A 19,765-nucleotide genomic window follows, 5' to 3' on the forward strand; every position below is an offset into this window, starting at 1 on the left:
GAGGTGTTAAGCTGTCTCAACGAAGGGGACTTTATGGCTTCTCCGAACTTGGAAGACGCATACTTCCATATCCCTATACATCCCAAACATCGCAAATACCTAAGATTTACAGTGGCTGGTGTCCACTTTCAGTACAAAGTGCTCCCGTTCGGACTGAAATCAGCACCAAGGATCTTCACAAAATGCTTAGCTCCAGTCTCTGCAACGCTGAGGTCTCAGGGAATACAAGTCTTTCCCTACCTCGACGACTGGTTGCTCAAGGGTCCTTCGGAACAGATTACAAAAAAGGGTGTCAGGAGATGCCTTCATCTCTTCTTAAGTTTGGGACTCACGCTCAACGCAAGCAAATCACAATTGCATCCCCTCCAAGTGGTACCGTTTCTGGGGGCAATGCTAGACACCATATAGTGCAAAGCATTCTTATTAGAAGATCTCCAGCTAAGGCTACAAAAAACTAGCCAAGTCAATCTCAAAAAGAAGGTCAGTTTCTGTCCGAACATTCCCTTCTCTTCTGGGGATGTGCTTGTCTGCAATAAACCTGGTTCCGTTGGCAAGGCTCAGAATGAGACCTCTGCAAGAAGAACTGCACCTGCAATGGCAACAGGCCGTAGGATCATTTGACGACTTCATCAGGGTGACATTGCTCATGATTCATGCTCTCCACTGGTGGTCGCAGAAAGCAAACTTTTCTCCGGGCCTCACGTTCTTGACTACTCCCCCAGAATTTGACCTAACAAGGGATGCAACCATGGAGGGCTGGGGAGGCTTCAAGACTTACAGATTCAAGGACGATGGTCTCAACAGTACCAGCAAAAACATATCAACAGTCTGGAATTGAGAGCCATATTTCTCTCTCTGCAAGCATTCCTTCTGAGGATTAGGGGCTCCTCTTTGCCGGTCCGCACTGACAATACGACCAGCATGTATTACATCAACAAGCAGGAGGGAATGAGGTCACTCTCCCTATCGCAAGAATCTCAGGAGCTGTGGGAGTGGATTACAGAACACGGCATAACCCTAAGAGCAGAGCATGTCAAGGGGCTTCAGAGCACTTTGGCCGACACACTCAGCAGATCTCTCTCAGGATGTCACGAGTGGGAGCTGGAGCAGGAGCAGGTGGAAAAGGTCTTACGAGTTTGGGGCAAGCCAACTCTAGATCTGTTTGCAACGAGAGAGAACAGCACATACCTTTACTACGCCAGCAGATCCCCTCAACTGGGATCAAGAGGGAATGGCCTGTCCATGCGATGGTCAGGGATTTATGCGTACGCTTTTCACCCAATACCATTGACCCAGAGTACAGTCAAGACGTATTGCTTAAAGTGGAAGCTCTTTTGTCGTTGGTGTGAGGCGAATTATGTTCATCCAACACAGGCTCCACCGGAGGATATCCTTCCCTATTTGCTATCTCTGGTCAAAGCAGGACTTGTGTTCTCCTCTATCAAAGTTCACCCTGCTGCAATTTCCAGATTCCGAAAGAGCTATAACAAACCATCACTTTGTTCATCACTTATCAAACAATTTTTAAAAGGACTTTTTCAAATCTTTCCTCCGATTTGGCCACCACCTCCGGAGTGGGAACTGAACACAGTTTTATCTCAACTAATGAAGAGACCATTTGAGCCAATTCAAATTTTTGACCTGGAAAGTGGCAATTTTATTAGCTCTTACTGTGGCCCGAAAGGGTTGGTGAAATTCAGGCCTTCACTATTTCTGAACCCTTTTTGCATTTCACTAAAGATTACATCACGTTACAAACAAATCCCAAATTAATTTCTAAAGTACCGTCTCAATTCCATCTAAATCAGCCTGTAAAGCTGAAAGCCTTCTTCCCGGACCCAGTTACGCCGGCGGAAAGGGCTTTACACTCTGCCTGCTATTCTGATTCAGGCATGTGAATCTATGAAAGATGCCCCAATACTGGATAAGAAAACAAGTTACTTACCTGTAACTACAGTTATCCAGTATTGGTATCTTTTATAGATTCACATGCACCCGCCCTCCTCCCCGGCAGGACAGTTCTCTATTTGGGATACCTACTTCTCACTTGTGCTAGGAAAATCTGAGGAGAACTGTCTCTGCTGGGAAGGTTCTAGAGGGTGCTCGCAGCTGATTGGTTAGAACCACTTTTTGGTCCTTTTGATGTAATGAGGTAGATAGGCTACTAAGTTTTGGGCCTTCTGGGCCTCTTTTCTTTTTAGCCTACTACAGTTCTTATTAAGGCACTGCTTTTGTATACATACATATATATATATATATATTTTTTTTTAAATTTTTTTATTTTACCGTGGGACTCCCGCCTCGGCAACGGGGAATGATTCAGGCATGTGAATCTATGAAAGATACCAATACTGGATAACTGTAGTTACAGGTAAGTAACTTGTTTTCTTATGCACCATTTTAAGGGCACAGTTATTATAGGCTATAATTATAGCACCTGATAAATTCCTTACGCATCGTTGTTGGTTTTATACTGTATGATCATTAGCACACCAAACACAAGACCACTTATAATAAGATCTGAACAAAGTGCAAGGTGAATTTTCCCAAGGAGTAATTCAATGATTCATGTCGCAAAGATTCATACCATGATTGGTAAGACAGCTAAGGAAGTAAGTTCAGTGAGGGTACCAAAAGCCCAGCGTTAATAACGAAGTTAGTCTGGTGCTACCTGTATGGAGTGACAGAGTGATTAGATGCCTCAAAATGAAAGCTAGTGATTATCACAACCCACAAGGAATTACATGGCTATCACATCCCTAAGGATTGAGACAGTGAGAGGCATGCCCTTTAAGAAAGTAACACACAACAACATCAACATCTTGAAAAGTTTAACAGCCAAGAGAATGTTATGTAGTGTTTGAAACACAAAAATAGCTCAGTACAGTGATTAGAAAAGAAAACTTGAATATTGATACAGTGAATCATGTGAATCCATTGACTCTAATAGCTTGATAAAGTGACTAGAAATTTCAAAAGAGCTTGATGGAGCAATTAGAAAGTAGTCTACTGATGTAATGTTACATAGAGCTTGACTGCCAATGGCTGTAGCTATACCTCAGGCATAAACGCCTTTATCTGACAGAATTGCAGCACTCTGAAATTCGACCGCAGAGACATGTAGCCTTAAAAAAGCCCCATGCCTGCATGCAGTTACGGGGGTGAAACACATGTTGGTTGGCCCAATCTCTCAATTTGTTCAAATCAAAGTACTGTAATGACAACATAAAATTGTGACGTTCATTATTTTATTAACCCTTTCGCTGATTGGCCTCTGCTGTCTATGCCTTTTTTGGCTATTTGAGGTAGTTTGCGCTTAGGCCCCTGTAACTTCTTGTCCACATAAGGTATCCACGTTAAATGTGCATCCTTTTTTTCCAACACCCTGAGGATTCTAAAGGTACTGAGGCCTTGTGGATTCCTCTGGAGGGGACCCATAATGTTTTTATTTTTTAAATGGTAAAAAAGAGCTGCAGAAGAAAGCGTCTGCTTTTTCCCTGCAAGTGGTATCAACAAAGGGTTTGTTGTGTTGAAATCACCATCTTCCCAGTTGAAAATAATAAAATATTGAAACTGAGTTTTAAAAAACAGCCATTTGAACCAACGTTTTCACCTGTAGCTTCTTCTAAGTATGACATCTTTTTTAAAGCAATATACCGCTACATCTGCTGGACCCTTCTGGTTGTGGGGATATATAGGACTTGGTCGGTTCTACAGTATTGGGGTATCTTTCATAGATTCACATGCTTGACTCATTCCCCGTTGTCGAAGTGGGAGTCCCATGGTACATAAAAAGCAGTAAGTAAAGACTTTAACATTAAAGTTAATAGAGAAAAACATTCACTTTAATATCTCGTCCTAGTCATAAGAAATGGTCCAAACTTCAGCCACTCAGGCGACAGCATCCTCTAGGACCCTCTTCACTGAGGCTCCAGGCTCTCAGATTTTCTACTGCTCAACGTGTGAAGGTAGTCTCCCTGAGCTCTGCTCAGTACTTTCTCTTTGGCCTTCTGAATTTCTTCACATCTTTAGATCAACATGTCTTCTTCTAAAAGATTTCTATTCAGGCACTGTGACTCTTGTGGGAAACTTTGACTTCATTGAGATGACCCCCACAAGAAGTGTATCTACTGCTAGATGAGTTATCGCTCCCTAACAAATGGGATGACAGTCAAGGGAAAATGGGACAACCAACAACGATCCTTACACATAAATCTATTGGAGTTAAAGGCAATATTCCTGGCCCTGAAATCTTTTCTCTCAAAAATATTAGGCACATCAGTATTACAAGACAACACAACAAGGATGCACTATTTAAACAAACAAGGAGGGACTAGATCAACTATGCTATCCCTACAGGCCCAGCAAATATGGGATTGAGCAATTTAACACCAAATAACGTGAACAGCCGAACATGCTCCAGGGGTGGCCAACATCCTGGTAGATTCCTTGAGCAGGTCAATTACAGCCAACCACTAATGGGAACTCTACCAACCAACGCTGGATCGCATCTTTCTGTTGTGGGGCAGACAAAAATTAGACCAATTTGCGACCAGTTGGAACCGCAAATGCCAATTCTTTGCCAGCTGGCTACACCAACAGGGATCGTGCGGAAATGCGTTTTCGATAAATTGGTGAAAGATTTATGCTTATGCTTTTCCTCCGATTCCTTTCATCCCAAGTATGCTTCGGAAGATAAGGAAAGAACCTTGCCAAATACTACTCGTATCACCCAGTTGGCCTCGCCAGTTCTGGTTCACAGAGCTTCTACTCCTATCGGAGTTATGCCCAATACAGAACTTGCTGACAACAAACTACTGCAAAGTCTGCCATCCGGACCCACCATCTCTACGATTATCAGCTTGGCTCCTGAACACCATGAGTTCGCCAACCTAATCATTCCTACTGACTCTCGAGAAGTCCTGGCTAATGCTAGAGCGCCGTCCATTATCAAGACTTTCAAACTCAAGTGGAAGAGATTCTTCCATTGGTTCGCAAGCTCAGAGGTGCACCCTATCCATTTCTTACCAGAACAATTACTGCCCTTTTTCCTGCAGCTGGCTAAATCTGGTCTCTCTCATTCTTCCATTAAGGTTTTCCTTGCCGCAATTTCTAGATTTCTGCAGTATAATGGGTCACAGTCGTTTTGGTAATCAAAAATGATGAAACAATTTCTCAAAGGATTGCTTAGAATGTTCTCTCCAATTAGACGTCCACCTCCACCTTGGCATCTCAACATTGTATTGGCGCAACTTATGAAGACCCCTTTTGAGCCCATTCATAGGGCGGACCTCAAATAAATTACATGGAAAGCGTCTCTTCTGCTAGCTCTTACATCATCCAGACAAGTAAGCAACATACATGCTTTCACTACAGGTCATTCGTTCCTTCAGTTTACAAAAGACTATGTTATACTTCGAACAAATCCTTCTTTTATACCTAAAGTCCCATCAGACTTTCACTTAAACAAACCAGTCATATTGAAGATTTTTTTCCCAAATCCACAAACACCAGTGGAAAGATTTATATTCCCTGGATCTAAACAGGTGTATAAAATTCTACTTGCAGAAGACAGCCAGCATCCGCAAGACTGATCAGCTTTTTGTGGCTTATGGTAAAATCTGAAAGGGGTATCCAGTCACTAAGCAGACTATAGCACGTTCGATATCTTCAGCGATTCAGTTTTGCCATCAGCAAGCAGGCAAACCTCTACCTTCAACAGTGAAAGCTCACTCTACAAGAGCAGTCTCTTCTTCAACGGTGTGCCTATTCAACAGATTTGCAAAGCAGCAACCTGGTCCAGCATGCACACTTTTACTAAGCACTACTGTCTGGAAGCTTCAAGCAATGTTGCTACAGCTGTGGGACAAGCAGTACTATGTAATCTTTTTCAATAAGATGAGCCTCGATACTGCCCACCTTCCTATATGTTTGGATATCTTTATTATTAATAGATGATTTCCCTACCTTTTTATTTAGTGTATGCATTGTTTTCTATTAATGTATATATATATATATATATATATATATATTCTTTTCGCCAATCACATCTGTCAGAAATGATAGCCCGGACACTTCTTCTGTGCAAAAAATATAGATTTAATGGCAATAACAACGCGTTTCGGCGATTAAGCCTTGATCACGCTTACCATCTCGCCACACAAACTTCAATTTAAATCTACAAACCAGTGCAATTAACATAGAAAAAGGACTGTTCGGCAGGTATGCTTAGCACAGGAGTAACTGTGTCGGCCATCTTGGTATGTCTTAAACGCTAAAGTAATAGCAATGAAACACATCTACATACATTCTAAAGAAATAGATTTACATCTAATATTCAATGCAGACCCAGCATTCTGCCCAAGTGGGCAAATCCCAATATACAGCAATATACAAATAAATATTGATGGTCAGGATAAGGATATAACGCCCAAGTGGGCCAAAGCGTAACATACATATTTAAAGCCCCGCTGGGTCATCCAAGGCACTCAATATCAGAAGTGTGTATCAGCAAGAAATGTTATGTCTGGCCCCAGTGGGCATTCACAATAGATGTTGTTTTTCATCAACAGAAAAAGTTCTTCACATCAAGTCTACTCTGCCAAACATGTTCTAACAATCTGAAAGAAAAAAGAAGGTTAAAATTACTGGAAGATACTACTAACAAGTTTCAATGCCGCTTCTACTTTTACTGTAAATGTATTGCAAGTTCTTCATTAGAGTTCAGGCCACCGGGTATAGTACATTCGAAATCAATGATATAGGTAGATTCAAGTTTTCTCAGAGAGAGTTCTTGATTTCCCTCTCATTCCCAAATCAATTTTGTCAATCACCACCATGCGAAGTTTTGTTTCATCACTAAAGTGGTGTGTCTGGAAATGTCGAGCAACAGGGTATGTTTTAGTTTTGTTCTTAATTGCACGCAGATGTTCCAAAACTCTTTTCGTGGCTGTGTGTTTACTACTTCCAACATACCACTTATTGCATGGACAGATTAAAATGTACACGCAATATGTGGTGTCACAGGTCAAGTATTTTCTGATATAGAATTCCTTTCCCGTAGTTGGAACCACTAGTTTCTCACAATTGACACTCGCCCTGCATGCTTTACACCTTCTACAGCATTTATATCCCATTCTGGTAGTGATGTTTCTAGTGAGTGTAACATGGTTGTGGCTGAGTTCGTCTTTAAGGGATCTACTTTTTCTGAAAGTAATCTGTGGATTACTTGCCAAGTCAGACTTAAGGTGTTCATCATTCAATAAGACATGCCAATGTTTGTTGAATATAGTTCTTATCTCATTGGCTTGTCCACAGTAGGTGGTAATGAATCTTACATTTGTACTGCTTTCCGATTCTTTGGAAGTATACAGCAGATCATTTCTAGCCATTTTGTCAGCTCTTTCACATGCACTTTGAATGGTTTTACTGTTGTACCCACGTTCCCTGAATCTGTCACACATCACTTGCTTTTCAGCTTCAAATGATTCTGTTGTACTACAGTTCCTTTTGGCCCTTAGCAATTCCCCATAGGGGATGCTTTGTATCAGGTTGCGAGGATGTGAGCTGTTGGCCCTCAGTATACTATTGCCTGCCGTTTTCTTACGGTGTAAAGTAGTTTCAATGATGGAGCCATTGATGGTCACAGAAATGTCAAGAAAATCAATTGTCTTTCTGCTATAATTGGCAGTAAAAACAAGATTCAAATCATTCTGATTTAGTTTCTTGACGAAGTTGGTAGCAGTTTGCTCTGTGCCATTCCAAATAATAAAAATGTCATCAATATAGCGCATATTGCGACATTTTTATTATTTGGAATGGCACAGAGCAAGAAACTAAATCAGAATGATTTGAATCTTGTTTTTACTGACATTCAAATGACATCACTGATGACATCAACCAATGACTGTGTCTTTCTGAAAAATGAATATGTTTTTATATATGTATATCTAAAGGTCGATGGAAAAATAAATAGGTAAATAAGTGTCTAAATGTTTTTTTGTAAAATTGATTGTATAACTGACTTATTAGGTGTATCTTAGTGAATACATGTATTAGCGAGTAATGCTTAAATATGTAAATATCTGTATCAGTGTCTCACTTTGTGTATAAGTGGCTGCATGGGTTGGTGAGTAGCTACATGAGTGTCTATATGGGTTATTAGTTGGTTTTTTGAGTATCAGTATGAGTGTCTGTATGGTTTGGTGGGGGTATTACTTAGAGCACAGATGCATGAATGACTGACTCACTGTATGTGTTTTGAAGACAGCATGTTTGCAAGACTGTATGGGTGGATGAGTGGGTGCATGGGTGTGTTGGTGAGTGAATGACTGTCTCAATAGTATTTTTATGAGTAACTACATATGTTTTAAACTAGTATATGTGAGTATTGATGTATATAAGTGTGTATATGTGAGAGTGAGAGATTGGAAGAGTTCCTGTATAAATAAGTATGTGTTTCTATAAGTGATTGTTTAAGAGAGTAAGTATGTGTACGTTTCTGTAGAAGTAAGTGTAGTGGTGTGTGTATAGCTGTGTATGCAAGTAAATGGATGTTTGATAGTCAATTTGCATGTGTGAGTATGTGTGTGAGTAACTCTATGGATGAGTATCGGTGTGTAACAGGATGTATAGGTGTATGAGTATATATGATGAGTGAGTACATGTATGAGTGACTACATAGAACTGTTGGTGAATGAGTGGATGTGTATGTAGATGTTGGAATTACCGAATAGGTTGTTGTAACTGGTATTGGTATCTCCATTTTTTTGAAAATGTTAATTTCTATTTTTGAATGTGTGTATCAAAGGTTATATTACGGTGAGAGGAGGTCTGCCACTCTTTCACAAGGATGATGTCATCAGTGATGTCCTCAGTGATGTCATTTGAGATGTCATCAGTGATGTCATGAGTGATGTCACTGACCATGTCATGAGTGATGTGATACAGACCCACCTTTTTTCTCGGCCCGCTTCACGAATCACCCCGAAACTTTCAGGGAAGGAGCGGAGCGGCCCATCTTCTTGGAGAATTTTGCGAAGATTCGTCGACCGGTGCCAAAGTTATTCCAAATAGAATGTTGCGGATTTCCTATGGAAACTAGGTCCCAACTATAACTACCTACTGGCGACCGCCAGTAGGTAATATATATATATTACGGTGTGAAGTCTGTAAGTCGTCCCATAAGTGTACGTAAGTAAGAAAAATAAAAATATTTTTTTAGAGATTTATCGAGTGTATGTGTTTACATGTTGGGTGGCTCTAAAAAGAGCCATTGTGTTTATTGGGAGATTTTAGTACCTACACAAGTAAGTACCGATGCAGAGTCTTAAGTTTATGAGGAAGACTCTGTTCCCTTCATCTGTAAAATGTACACCGTCTCTCCTATAGATGTCATGCATATTGAAACGCAGATTGTTGTGGTAGATGGACCCCATTCTATAGTCTCTGAGAAAGGCAGAAACAGATTTATTCACATGTTTCCTAGCCTTCTCAATCTGTGGACAATGGTGGTTGGACCTGTTCCATTTCTGCCTTTGGCATATATTAGAATAGACAAAGGCAGTTTTGGGGAAAAGTGTCATCAGTTGTCGAAAGGTGTCCTTCATAAGCATTTCCAGACCTACCCCTTTCAAAGTGCCTAGGTCATTGCCACCACAGTGCACAATTATGAGGTCAGGGTGTTGGATATGCAGAAAAGATTTCACCAATGGCATCAATTGGTGCCACTTTTACCCTCTCTGTCCAATCCATTTAATGTCTACGTTTGGTAAACCTAGGTCTTTGTGATGTCCTTTCTGTTCTGCGTACCTTTGGCTCCAGAAAATATAGCTGTGTCCCACAATCCACACCTTAAGCATCTTGAAGAGAGGTTTGGATGCACTCAGATGGACTCTGTATATTAAATGGCAGTTTGAAAAATAAGATTTTTCTAAAATGGTGGATAAGATGTAGTTTTGGAAAAAAATAAAGAAATTATTGGATGTTTGAAAGTTTTTTACACAGAAACTAGGGTGCAATTATCAGTTTTTTGAAAGCCTGAAATGGATTGGTTAAGAAAAAGTGATAGAAAAGAATGTTACTTTACATAAGCTGCTATATTGACAACTCAAGCACACTTGCTGTTTTGATTTGCAACATTGTTTGATGAACTTTTCACCTGTGTTCTCAGTTAGGTGTTCCCTGAAGTGTTTCTATGGTAAATGGCAGAATGTGGAATGGGGGAAGGGTTGAAAGTTTTGTCAGTTGGAAAAAGGTTAAAAAGTTTAAGCAATATAAAAGTGTGTTTCATTTTGATTTAGTGTGGGAATAAATGTGATTTGTTTTTTATTTGTATTTGTGTGTAGATTGAGTGTGTAGATTGAGAGGAAAAGTTTGCTATTTGCTATAGGACTTCCTGATCCCCTAGGGCTGTTCTGTCTTTCAAGTATGAAAGCAGATTGCTTTTCGTGAGAGAGAGCAGCATGTAAGCTGCTCTCTCTGAAGAAAAGCAATGCTGGCTCCTGAAGGACGCACAGAGTTGGCTAGGTTCGTGGGGACTTTGGGGCTCCCCCCACGGTGCCCAACGTTATATTTGTGCCCCGGGAGATGGGGTTCCCGGGGATTATAAAAAATTAGTGATAGAGGCTATTTTTATTTTTTTTACGGTAGATTTATCGTACGCGTACCATGCCCTACGGACGACGTACAGTGCCAATTCTCTAAGTTGTTCCATAACCGTACGTAAGCAAGAAAAATCAATTAAAAAATATATATTTTACAGATATGTATCAAGTTTATGTGTTTATATGTTGGTTGGTTGTAATGAGACATTTTCTCTTTATTGGTACTTATAAGTAAATGCTTATGCATAGTGTAAATTTATTGGGGGGCAGTGTTTTATAGAGTGCTGAACTTTTGACCTTTGTTGACAGTTGGCTTTTGCATGATCTATTGGGGGTAGGGTGGAAAGTTATGTCAGTTGGAATTGTTTGAAATGCTGAACCAATAGACATTTGTGTTTGGTTTGAATTAATGTGTGAAGGATTTTGATTTGGTAATTACAGGTATAGAACTGTAAATTGAGAGGGAAAATGTACCATTTCTTGGTTCTGCTGCAGACACCGAACTAGAGAGATTCTGTATAATAATATCTAAGGTGAGATGATACATTGTAAGGAAATATATGTTGTACATTTTGTTTTTAGTAAGAGTAATGTATTCTCTGCATTTGGATAACTATTATGATAAAATCAGTTGCTAAGTTAATTTGTTCATGTTCATGTTCAATAATCTTTATTTCGTTGCAGTTGCATCATAAAAGATATACAGTTAAAATTCATTAAATTTGTTTTGTGAGTCACCTTTGTACAATAAAGTGCAGTACTAAAAAATTTAGAATGTGTGCAGTCACTTTTTTAGTTGTTGAGTAGTTAATAGTGTTGGTTGTTTAGAATTAGGTTTGTGCTCTTTATACTTCCTAATCTGTATTCTTACTTTCCTTCTCTCCTTTCATTTACTCTGAGGCTGATTTACAAGCCTCTTGTGCGTCTTTGTTGTTTTATTGTAACACATTTTTTGATGTAATGTTGGACAAAGTAATGTAGTAAATTGCATATTTGCAAAATGAGTTAGGGTTGTTCACTGAAATGTAGTAGTTATATACATGGAATGTGTATAGTTACTTAATCGTTTTACAGTAGTAAATGTGTTTTGAGAAAATGCATGGTCTTATATTTTTTCTGTAATATCATACTGTGCATCTGTGTACATTAAGGAATTATATTTGCCCCTTTTGAAACAGTTTACAGTAGTAAATGTGTTTTGATAAAATGCATGGTGTCATATTTTGTCTGTAATGTCACACTGTGCATCTGTGTACATTAAAGAATTATATTTGCCCCTTTTGAAACGTTTTATAGTAGTACATTTGTTTTGGTATAATGCATGGTCTCATATTTTTTCTGTAATAACACACTGTGCATCTGTGTACATTAAGGAATTATATTTGCCCGTTTTGAAATGTTTTACAGTAGTAAATGTGTTTTGATAAAATGCATGGTGTCATATTTTTTCTGTAATATCACACTGTGCATCTGTGTACATTAAGGAATTATATTTGCCCCTTTTGAAACGTTTTACAGTAGTAAATGTGTTTTGATAAAATGTATGGTCTCATATTTTTTCTGTAATATCACACTGTGCCTCTGTGTACATTAAGGAATTATATTTGCCCCTTTTGAAACAGTTTACAGTAGTGAATGTGTTTTGATAAAATGCATGGTCTCATTTTTTTCTGTAATATCGCACTGTGCATCTGTGTATATTACGGAATTATATTTGCCCCTTTTGAAACCTTTTACAGTAGTAAATGTGTTTTGGTATAATGCATGGTGTTATTTTTTTTGTTTAATATCACACTGTGCGTCTGTGTACATTAAAGATTTATATTTGCCCCTTTTTCCATATTTTCTACCCTCTCTTGTGATGCTCCCCCTTCTCTCCTCTTACTCCTTCCTTTCTCATGGCACTACCCTCTTTTTGTTATGTTCTCCTCTGTCTTCATACTGCCCTTCTTTGTGTTTATATTTCCCTGTGTCTCCTCATATTCTTTCTGTCTCCTTATTTTTTTCCCTGTCTCTTCATATTTAATGTTTCTCTTCATATTCCCTGATCTGTCTTCTTACTGTTTCCTTTCTCCCTTTATACATTCTGGGGCAGATTTACAAGCCCCCTGTGCGTGTTTGTTGTTCTATTGCGCCTCTTTTTTTGATTTAATGCTGGCAAAAGTAATGTAGTAAATTGCATATGTATTTGCAAAATGAGTCAGAGTTGTTCACTGAAATGTAGTAGTTATATACATGGAATGTGTATACTTACTTAAACGTTTTTTATTTGTAAATGTGTTTTGGTATAATACATGGTCTCATATTGTTTTGTCTAATATCACACTGTGCGTCTATGTACATTAAGGAATCATATTCGTCCCTTTGTCCATATTTCCTACACTCTCTTGTCATACTCCCTCCTCTCTCCTCCTACTGCTTCCTCTCTCATCATACTACCTCCTTTTTCTTATAGTATCCTCTCTTCTTATATTTCTCTTTTCTCTTCATACGTGCTCCTCTTTTTGCATACTTCCCCAACTCTTTATATTCTTTCTTGTCTTTATATTCACCCCTGTCCTCATAGTTCTTACTGTCTCCTCATAGTACTCCCTCTCTCCTTATACATTAAGTCTTCTCTTATATATGTCTTTTCTCAACATTTTTGTCTCTCTCTCTCTTTATATTCTTTCCTCTTTCTTCATATATACTCTTCTCTTCTTATATTCTCGTTTTCCTTTTATTCTCGCTCTTCTTTGCACATACTCCCTATTCTTTTCTCATACTTTTCTTTTTCTTCTCATACTCTGCTCACTCTTTTTCTCTTTTTTCTTATACTTCCCACTCTCTACTGATATTGCCCTCTTTTCTTATTGTGACATTCCTCTCTTCATTGCCCCCCTGTCCTTATACTCCCTCCTGTTTTCATATTCTCTTCTCTCTTCTCTTACTTCTCCATGTCTCCTCATACTACTGCCTTTTTGTTTCATTCCCTTTTGTCCTATACTTTTTCTCTCTGTGTTCATATTTTCCTGTTTCTCTTTACATTGCTTTTATATTTTCAGGTTCTGTTCTCTCTGTTTATACTTCTTCTTTCTGTTGATAGTGCTTGCTCTCTTGTCTTACTCCTCTTTGACTCCCTGCATACACTCCGCAGCACTTTCCTTATACTCTCCGTCATTTCATACTGACCTCTCTCTTTATATTTGTTTCTCTTGTCATACTCCTGTCTCTTTCTTTATACACTTTCCACTCTTCATATTACTTCTTTTCTCTTTATTGTACTTCTCTCTCTTTTTATACTGCCCCCTCTCTGCTCACACTCTCTTTCTTTCTTCTTATACTCTTCCTTCTCTCCTTATACTTTCACCTTTCTCGTCATACTCCCTCTTACCTCTTCATACTTTCCAGTCTGTTCATACTCCCTTTATCTCTTTATATTGCAGTGTCTGCTTATACTCCCCTTTCTCCTCATATTTTCACTTGTGTCATACTCCTTCTTCCTTTGTTGTAAGTCCTTCTATTTTCATAGTCCCACCTTTGTCCTTATAATCCTCCTTCTCTTCTTATAAGTAATATAGTAGTATATTTCATATATTTATTTTTGTAATGTTATATATATTTTTTATAATAGATTCTATTTATCAACACTGAAAAAAATTCATCATGCCTACAAGTGCTCAAAAGAGGAAACGACGAAAGAAAGGTGTTTATTTAAAGAGAAGTCATCCACAAAATTTACATGAAGAACAATGTGTTAAGAATAAGAAAAAAAGTCCTGGTAAGAGAACGAAGACTTTTCTCAGGAAATTATCAAACACTAAGGGGCCCATTAGGATGTCGGGCGGATTGTCTCCGCACGGGTAGCGGTGGCCACCGCCACCCTGGCGGAGGCAATCCGCCCGACATCCTTCCCTGCATTCCCCCCGCCATATTACGATGGCGGAGGGGACCGCAGCGGTGGGAAACACTTGTTTTCCGCCCCGGTCGCCTTGTGGCCGGGGCGGAAAAGGGATAACATGGTGGCGGTGTCTATCAGACACCGCCAGCCATATTAGCATGGGCATTTTTCAATGCCTTTCCAAGGCACCTAGAGGAGCGGAGTGCGCCGAAGGTAGTCGACAAGAGAAGTACATGGCCCCAGGGTGAGTAAATGGTGGGCGAGTTGACTAGGTGTGAGTAGGCGCATGGAGCGCCGTGCGTGGTGTAAGTAACAATGGCTGCAACCTGGGCAGGGTCGCGTATATTGATTGTGACTGTAGGTGGTGTGTGATTAAGTCGATACGGCGTGACATAAACGGTGGGCTGAGGAATCGAGAAAATCAGCCGGTAATGCAGCCAGAGGTGAGCTCAAGAGGGGGGGGAGGTGAGGAGTAGGTGGAGGACGGGTGTTGTTTTCCCTTCTTCTCCTTCACCCACCCTGACCCGACCTTTCTCCCCACAGCACTGACTGAACCCGACAACCCTGTCCTGAAGACGATCCCGACTCACGGGGATCGAAACGCCATTGACACCACAGCGCAACTTTATGGCGCATCTAACGTTTTTGGCTCTTGTAAAATGTATGACATCATGATTTAAGTGACTAAAACTAAGTCCTACGGAGCCACCACTGTATATCTCTTTGTCACCTTGCGCCGTTCACGCTGTTCACGTTCAGCACTTGTATCATCACTTTTCACTAAATGTATATATCACCACTCATCAAGTGCCTCCGGGTTGTCACATGATTTTTTCTGTACAGTGCTGTCTAAACTGTATTTCCATGTGAAACGCCTTTTTTGAATTGGTGAATAACAAGCTCTTAAACCATATCAGTCTCCTTGTTTCCCTTTCATGTAATGCTTACTGCATATATCATTGAACTGTCTTAAATTGATACCTGTTGGGAATTGTTTCTTATACATAGTCTACACCCATCCCAACGTGGTTTATGGGTCCTACACCTGTTGTTCCTTTACTAGACTGTGAGCAGCTGCCGAGCTGCGAGAGTCGTACCTCTTGGTACCTATCATAATTGCCTTAGCAAATAGGCCCCCATCGGTGTATTACCATCAGGCATACACACGATGTCCAAGGAGTCTCTTACCTACTCTGAAGAATACATCCAGTCGCGCCTGGTCGGTCCCTCACTCCTCTCGGGAGCGACCACCTCGACCACCACTCCCACTACCCCGAACACCTCCCGTTTCCTCCTGGAAAAACTTGAAAAATTGAAAAAGAAACAGATTAGAACTGATCTCCACGCGCCGATGCTCACAGACTACCTGCGATCTGGTGTGATCCCTGTGGGCCTACAAATCAGAAACACCCCAGCGATCTTTACACAGGATCCTAAGTTTAGAACGAGCTTCAGCCACTTAGCTACCACCTGCTCCCGCCATTGGATGGTCCTTAGCATAGATACGGCCATCGAACACAGTCGGCTTGAATTGGAGGAAATTGATGAATTGGAGAAACTCATCCTGGCAGATTCTTCTCTAACTGATGCCAAGAGTCTTCTAGACAAAATCAACTCGACCATCGCAACATTTAATACTTTTGAACTCAACAAAAAAGTCAATAAGATACAAAAAGATATTAAGAACTATAAGGTGGAAAATACATACCCCTACCTAAACGACGAGTTTTTCAATACTCCACAGAATCCCCAAAGAACACGCAACTGGGGTCGGTACCGTAACAACCAACGGATCACCTTCTCTGACTCCTCCAACACCTCTGCGGACGATTCGGACGCAGGTTCTTCAAACTCCAGTTCCAGACCTCAACCAGTTTTGCCTCCTGGTTTTTTAGCCCGGGGCCGCGGCCGCGGCCAACCCCCACCGCAGAACCGTCCAGCCAGGACCAGACAATATCAACCCCAGGTTCCAGGCGAACACCAGACACGGAATCGTTACTACCAATGGGGTCCTCCCCAATAACCAATACTACAGCTACCATGGATACTGAAATGGCCACCCCCATCTTCAATCTCTCCAACCACAATTTGACCTCTGAAGAAATCACACTTCTCTACCGGGGTCTCAACTTTGTACCCACCGTACGTGCCAACTTCCTTGAACTTCAATCTAATCTCTTGAGATTCTTCAGGAGGGTTTGTCTCAAATACTTTTTCGCAGACAGAGCGGACGCAACACCTTTCGAGGTCTCTCCCTTTCGGCCTCCCTCCACCTTCAATCCTCCTTCCAATCTAATGACCCCTGAAATACTGTCCTTTGAACGATTAGTTATGAAGGAGGTGATGGACCTCAAAACTTCACCACGGTTCATCCCCTACAACCTTCCCTTAACTGAGAAACATGCCCTCAACTCCCTTCAAAAAAACAGTGAAATCATCATTAAGCCCGCGGACAAGGGCGGCGGCATCGTCGTCTTGGGTACCACACAATACGACCTAGAGATCAAACGTCAACTTTCCAATGCGGAACACTACCGCCCACTCTCTAGAGATCCCATGAGTGACATCAGAACAAAAATCTTATCGGCCACCACAACAGCCAGGGACCTTGACATTATCACCAAAAAGGAGTTTAAATACCTCAATACCCCACACCCCAGGACTCCCGTCCTTTACGTCCTTCCAAAAATACATAGGGACACCCTGAATCCACCAGGGCGACCCATCGTTTCCAGTTGCGGGTCTATATTGGAACCACTGGGAAAGTACATAGATGCCATTATCAAGGAGTTTGTGCCCACTACCGACACGTTCATACGTGACACTATGGACCTCATCAATACCATAGAGGATAAAGCCTTTGATATGTCCACCCAACTCATGGCCAGTATGGATATAGAGTCACTTTACACCATCATTCCTCACCGTGAAGGCCTTCAAGTGATTAAAAACCTCCTGCTCTCCAGACCCCGACCTACCAAGATCCCGACCGATTTTATCATGGACCTCCTTCGTATTGCACTTCAAAACAATTATTTCTTGTACAGAGACACTTACTACCTTCAAATCAAGGGTGTCTCGATGGGCGCTTGCTTCGCCCCCAACTTCGCCATTCTGTTTGTCCACGACATGGAAAAATCACTCATTCTCAACCCCATCAACCCTTACCGTTCACAGATTGATTTATGGCGCCGGTACATAGACGATATTCTCCTTATCTGTAATGGATCTTCAGATACCCTTCTACCTTTTGTCGAGTGGCTTAACAACGCACAGGAACACCTCAAATTCACGAGTGAATACAAGACCAACGATCTACCATTCCTAGATGTTACAATCCATGCAGAAGATGGTACCCTGGGGACATCGCTCTTCCGGAAGCCCACGGAACGGAACACCTTGTTACACTATTCCAGCTACCATCCCAGAGGCCTACGCGACGGACTTCCATACGGCCAATTCTTGCGGATTCGCCGCAACTGTAAATGGCGAAAAGACTATTTCAGGGAGGCTGACATATTGGTCAACAAACTTATAAACAGGGGATACCCACGACGCCTAGTGACAAAAGCCAAGAAATGTGCTTGGTACAACCACCGGGAACATCTTTTAACCCCTAACAACAAAAAGACACTGACTAGAATCCCGTTTGTCTCTACCTTCAGCCCCGACAGCAACAGGATCAGTAGAATAATAAAGAAACACTGGCCTCTGCTGCGATCCGAGGAACAGTTTCATGAACCACCCTTGTTCTCCTATCAACGGGGAAATAACATCGCCAACCACCTTGTGCATGCAATCACCTGGCCCAACCTACCTCCGGACTAACACACTATTACAGCCGCCTGGGGCTTGGATCCTGTAGTCGGCCATTACAAATGTCAATCCTGCAGTGTGTGTGACCTGACCATCAACACTAAGGAGTTCATCTACAACGGCCGCACCCACAAACTGAACCACCATTCGAACTGCAAGACTCAAAATGTGATCTATGCCATCCGCTGTACGTGTGACCTCATCTACATCGGCCAAACCACTCAAATGATAAAACAGCGGATTATCCAACATAAGAGCAGGATCAACTGCAAAGTCTTGACCGCCCCTCTGGTTACACACTTTCTGGACAAACAGCACCTAGACACAGACCTGAGATGGACGGTCATTGAAAAACCACGACTGCCAATCAGAGGCGGCAGTATGTCTAATCTGTTGAACAGAGCGGAATGTAAATGGATTTCACGCGTCGACTCTGTCAACCATGGCCTTAACACACTCGACGAGTGGAATAGCACTGTAACCGTTTAGTACCATGCTCCTTGATGGATTTTTGACTTGCATTGCCAACCTTAGTGCTGACCATCAAACACACCTTTTCTCCTACTCCCTGTGCTTATTTAATTAGAGCCCTTTCCACCCTCCCCCTGTGTCCCCTTCCCGTCCGTGCTCCCAAAAATTTGGCCAGATTCTTCCATCCTGTATATTACCATCCTTTTCTTGTTCCTAATTTAATTGCTCCGGAGATTGTTATTTATGTACTGCCCTTTGTACCCAACACTCCCTGGCTATGTCCATTCAATCAGTCCTGATCGCACAAACATGTTAACTTTCTGTCTTGGTTCATTTCGCATTGCCTAAGTTTTGCTGGTTAGCTGGTTTAAATATTTATTTCAACTTATGCATGTACATGGGTTTTATGCGTATTTACCAGCCTTTACTGAACTGTGTTTGTAATCCACCTGATGTTTCTCTCTCAATAAAGTTTTTTTCTCGTGCTTTTCTCCGTTGCCCTAGCGACTTTCGGACACAACTCCAGCCCTGCCCCGTCCTCTCCCCAGCCACGCCCACCCCCCGTCACCAGCCAATCACTTATTATTTACTACGCAGCACCCCTTCCGGGTTCACGGAGCTGCTCCTTCACACAGCGAGCCTCCAGAGTCACCCAAGCCTTCGGTGCTCCCGGCCGCCTCGATTCTTTCAGGTACGTGTCGCTCCACCACCACTCACTCGAGTTTCTTCACCGAGCGCGGTATCATTTCAGTCCAACCGGCGGCTCTCTTTTTCCTACAGGCGCTGCCCTGCCTAACCCGCCCCCGCCGCCGCCTTAAAAATTGCAGGTCATTTTCACTACATGTGTGCCTGCCTTACTCTCTTGCCCAATTCAGGCAATGATGTTTTTTTCCCCCTTCAATCAGACGATCCTTCAGTGGCTTCTGACTTCGGACCCGCGAACCACGCTACCTGCGGCTGCCGTGCAAGTATGCTGTAACCCCTTATCGGTTAC

General features: G+C 41.5%; 1 protein-coding gene and 1 long non-coding RNA gene across 5 annotated transcripts in view; one reads left to right on the forward strand and one right to left on the reverse strand.

The window, feature by feature from the left end:
• LOC144755389 (uncharacterized) overlaps positions 1 to 19,765 on the forward strand; it is an 890,492-nt gene that overhangs the window by 660,195 nt on the left and 210,532 nt on the right. The gene's annotated exons all lie outside the window — the stretch shown is intronic.
• LOC144753615 (uncharacterized) overlaps positions 6,144 to 19,765 on the reverse strand; it is a 64,617-nt gene continuing 50,995 nt past the window's right edge. For both annotated transcript variants that reach the window (XR_013594430.1, XR_013594429.1), the window contains one exon: positions 6,144 to 6,620. This is a non-coding gene — a long non-coding RNA (uncharacterized LOC144753615). The remainder of the gene's footprint in view (positions 6,621 to 19,765) is intronic.

Source organism: Lissotriton helveticus, chromosome 5_1, assembly GCF_964261635.1.
Source record: "Lissotriton helveticus chromosome 5_1, aLisHel1.1, whole genome shotgun sequence".
Taxonomy (NCBI): Eukaryota; Metazoa; Chordata; class Amphibia; order Caudata; family Salamandridae; genus Lissotriton; species Lissotriton helveticus.